At 37.9% G+C, this 5025-nt stretch overlaps 1 non-coding gene across 1 annotated transcript; it reads right to left on the minus strand.

The window, feature by feature from the left end:
- Positions 1-240: 240 nt before the first annotated feature.
- Positions 241-342, minus strand: LOC122733083. Its single transcript, XR_006353689.1, has one exon. It is a non-coding gene; the product is annotated as a U6 spliceosomal RNA (small nuclear RNA).
- Positions 343-5025: the final 4683 nt, after the last annotated feature.

Genomic DNA, 5025 nt, shown 5'->3' on the forward strand with positions numbered 1-5025 from the left:
TTTTAGCATGAGGAATGAAAAGTCCTAGTACAAAATTTGATTGTCAATTAAATTTTATTCTGAATAATAAGGACCTTTTTAAGCTACTTTCCCCATCCCTTATCATTATTCACTTACGATATAGGTTTTAGAAATATCCCACTAAAAAAAAAAAAAAAGACTTTCAAACCTCTAATAATAAGAAACAGAAGGCATAATGGAAGGGATGATGAGAATGTGAAATGCAAACAGAGATTATCCAAAATATTTCTTCATGAATTTGCCTGTCATCCTTGCGCAGGGGACATGCTAATCTTCTCTGTACTGTTCCAGTTGTAGTATATGTGCTGCCCAAGCGAGCACTAAAGTATTTCTTTTCTCTATTTTCTTTACCTATATATCTCCCCCATTTTCTCACCCAGTGAGCTTCCTGAAATGGCACTATAGCATAGGGATCCCATTGAGTTTAAGAGGCAATTAAAGAAGTACCATTGGGCTCAAAATATTAATAAAGGTAAAGTTGCACGGTCCATCACATCTGTCTGTCTGTCTGTCTCACACACACACACACACACACACACACACACACACACACCACTTCACCCCTCAACCCCCCACTCGTGTGTGTGTGTCTGTGTGTTTGTGTAAAGTTTCCTATAATCTTACACATTTTCCTAGAAGGTAGAGAGGATGGTGACAACCTAAAATACATTGCAAGCATATTCTATTTTTAGAGAGTTGTGAGGACACTTAGGATGAAGTCATTTTATTAAGCTGAGGTTCAGCTATGGGATTTCACCATAGAATGGGCCCCTAGGGCTATTGGTCAAGGTAATCTAAAGACATGATACAGACACCTAAGAATTTTACTATTGGAAATAGAGGCTCACACTATTGGTAACTTCTATTTTCATGATTCCAGTGCTCAAAGGAATTCTCTCAGGTACATTAGATAAAGCCTCATTCTAACTAATTGGTTTGTTATGAGAAAATGCCTTTTTTAAGTAGGTTTCTCTATAGTACTCAAACAGAAAACAAATTTCAAACTTAAAGCAAAGTATACCCACAGGGGAATGCTGCCATGCCATTTGGGAGTAGGGAATAAAAGCCATGTTGTATAATTACATATCTTTTTAGTATTTATTTTCAAAGGGGCCAAAGGCTTTAAACATATTCTCTGGCATGTTTTCTTTCTTTCTTTAAATCTATTTTATTTTTAATTCACAGAACAAAACAAGCATTTTCATAAAACAGTATTATAGAAAAGATGATTGAGCATGAAACTGTAAGCCTACAATGTACAACTTGCTATTCCTTCCAAATATACAGCAAAATTATTGGGTACATTTTTTTTTTTACCTTTTTTCTCCCCCTGCCCTAGAAATGACTACCTTTAGACACAAATATATATTACATTTTTTCTATACATACTTCTATTTATGCAATTAGTGTCTTTCTTCATAAGTCCTTTATTTTTAATTTGTATATTTATAAAAATTAAAATGATAGCGGCACAAGGTCTTTTTTTTTTTTTTTTGGTGAGGTAATTGGTGTTAAGTGACTTGCCCAGGGTCACAGAGCTAGTAGGTGTCAGTAAGTGGCAAGTGGCTGAAGACAGATTTGAACTCAGGTCCTCCTGACTCCAGGGCAGGTCCTCTATCCACTGTGCCACCTAGCTTCCCCATACAAGGTTATTCTTAAAGCCATATTAATATTACTATATAAAATATTCTCTTGTTTCTGCTCACTTCATTTTTCATCAATTTTATGCAAGTGTTTCTATGCCTAAGATCATTGATTTCATCATGTTTTATAGCATAGCAGTATTTCATCACAACCATATACTACAACTTCTTCAACCATTTCATTGACATCTTTAAAAAGGTTTACTTCTTAAGATTCAAGTCTCATTTGTCAGCCTTTCAGGCTTTTCTTCATCTCATTCCTCACCCTTCTCAGGTGCAGACAAAATGGACATTCTGCCTTCTTAATGTCCCATATTTTTCACCCTCTCTGTGCCTCTGTTCTGCCGGTTCCCCAACTACCATACATAATCCTTGTCTGTTAAGTGCCCCTCTACTCCCATTTCTTCCAGTAAACCTTCAATGACCTTGGTGGACAATAATCTTTATTACTTAGACTTCACTAAGCCCTTGGGTTTGTGTCTCAAATGAAATTACTTGTTTTTACATATTAGGATCAATTTAGAGGTTTGTATATGAAACCATGAGTTTGTTTCAAAGCTAACATTTATTTAGCTTTTAACTTTGTCCATTGATTTACATATTTCCCACTTGCCCCACAAAACAACCATGACTTTTTTGCCCTAATTAGTCCATTTATAAATAAGGAAATGGAAGCTGAAAAAGACTACATGACTAGCCCATAGTCTTTGAGGAAAGATTTTCACTTGGGTAATTTGCACTCTAGTTCCAGGACTGCATCTTTTACACCACCTAACTAACTCTGGACAGAATTTTATTTTTTTAAAATATATTTAACTTTGACAATATAGTAAGAAAATTATCCTATCTGTATCCCCTTCTATGAATCCTTAAAAAAACATTTGCTATGCATTTTACACATTAAGAAGCTTAAGCCAATAGAACTGAAATTGCTAAATGTTATGAAAGAATATGAATCACTATTTTTATTAGGCTAATGCTTGAAAGCTTGCAGTGTGCTTAATGTGAACTGTTAGAGTTAAATATCAAGGCAAACAAAGAAAACTATTAGGTGGTCTTTAAATAGAGATCAATTGTTTGAAAAGGATATATATATATATATATATACACATATACATACACACAATTCTAGCAGCCCCATTTTTTTTTTGCAGGGCAATGAGGATGAAGTGACTTGTCCAGGGTCACACAGCTAGTAAGTGTCAAGTGGCTGAGGCCAGACTTGAAGTCAGGTCCTCCTGAATCCAGGGCTAGTCCTTTATCTACTTCATCCACCTAGCTGCCCCTATCTTTGATTCTTTCTTCAAGGAGATCAATTCCAACTATTCAACACATCAAATAGTTGTTAGCTTAATTAAGCTTTAAATACAAACTAATTATGTGCATTTCAAGGAGAGGAGATTCATGCCCTTTAAAGAGCCAACATTTGGGGGCAGCTAGGTCATGCAGTGGATAGAGCACTGACCCTGGATTCAGGAGGACCAGAGTTCAAATCCAGCCTCAAACACTTGACACTTGCTAGCTGTGTGACCCTGGGCAAGTCACTAAATCACAATTGCCTCACCAAAAACTAAAAACTAAAACAAAACAAAACAAAACAAAAATGACGAGCCAACATTTACTCTTCTAAATCCTGCCTATTTGGATCCCTAGGATGATAAGATTTGTTGTTGTTTGTCCTTCCTTCTTGAAAAAGACCATGACATCAAGGTGACTTCATGACTTACACTGAATTGGATGTAAGTGAAGGAGGGCTGTGCAAGGTCACCAACCTTATTCTCTCCTCCAGAGCCATCCAAGTTCAGTGGCAAGATATAGATCAGGACAACTGGAAATGGTCCCAGATGTTTAAGGCAGGTGGTTTAGTGATTTGCCCAGGGTCACACAACTAGTAAGAGTCTGAGCAGAGATTTGAACTCAGGTATTCCCAACTTCAGGGCCAGTGTTCTATCCACTGTGCCACATAGCTGCCCACTGTATTTAGTCTAATAAGAAAAGAATACAAAGCGAGTAGGATGAATTTGAAAAATTAATGTCAGAGAAAACTAATAGCAAGGTGAGGTGGTGAAGCCTCTTGGTTTTAGAGTTGGGGATTTAGGCTTAAGTCCTTGCCCTACCACTGAGTAGTTTTCTAACTCTGGGCAAGTCACTTGATCTCTTTCAGCCTTTCAAATCCTAATATGTGAAATGGGGAGGTTGGACTATGTGATTTCCAAGATCTTTTCCAGTACTAAGTCTGTGTTACTTTGTCTTTAAGAAAAACATCTAGTATAAGCTGAAACTTGCAAGATATGCTAAAAATGATATATTTTTAAGGATTTAAGAAAGATATCCAAAACAAGGAAACAGGAAATACCTAAGTTCCGCCTGAAGAGGAGGATGAAATAATGTGAACACAGGAGCTACCTTCTGCATCAAGGTCACATATTATAGGATTTTTAGGGATGGTAGTGGCATCAGCGTTGGGACTATTAAAGTTTAAACTGGCCAACTAGCTATCAGGATGGACACACACAAGAAGTAGGGGTAGATGAAATTCTATAGCAGGAAAGTCAGTTTATGCATGGCTACTATGTGACCAGAGGTAAGAGACAAAGATAATTCCAGAGGTTAAGACTATCATTCCAAAAGAAAATTCTCCCTGACTCTCAGGAAACTTTCCCCCCACCCCACCCCCAAAGAGAACTTTCCATAATCAGGTGGTCAGCCCATCTGTCGCCCCCACCATACATCCTCTATAAAAGCTTTGGTCTTTCTTCTGTTGGACAAGCAAGATGTCTCTAACATAACTCCTCCCCTAGGGGGAAGTCTTTGACTTCTTTCTTGGTCACTTTCTTTAAGTGCTCCAAATAAAAGACTATTTTATTTTAATCAAATTGTGTGCAAGTGGTATAATTCTTTAAAGAGGAATACCTAAGGACCCCCCACACCACCTATTTCCCCTGTAGCAACCTTAGTGTTAAGGTCCCCAAGCTTTTGGCATAAACATGACCTAGAGAATAAGGAAGAGTTCAGAAAATGTCAAAGGTACAGTCATTGCTAGCTATAACATACAATGTCCTCTCTTTCCCAAACCCTTTGGTATCTAGGCTAGGCCTAATTTAAGAGCTCTAGCTCCTTACCCTGCATCCAGCTGCACAGAGTTCTGCATAAAAATGTAAGTGGACACAAATGCAGACACACAGGCAAAGCCTGACTCTGGGTAACCAGATGTCCTGTAGCTATACTGAACACTGACACCCAGGCCTCACCTGGATTCCTGGAGCTCCATTAAGACACTACTTCCAGCCCTATGCATCGAAGGTCCAGTCAGCAACCCCCTCAGCTACCTCTGTAGTTCTGCTTTTGTAGGCTTGCTACA

The sequence above is a fragment of the Dromiciops gliroides genome, chromosome 6, assembly GCF_019393635.1.
Source record: "Dromiciops gliroides isolate mDroGli1 chromosome 6, mDroGli1.pri, whole genome shotgun sequence".
Taxonomy (NCBI): Eukaryota; Metazoa; Chordata; class Mammalia; order Microbiotheria; family Microbiotheriidae; genus Dromiciops; species Dromiciops gliroides.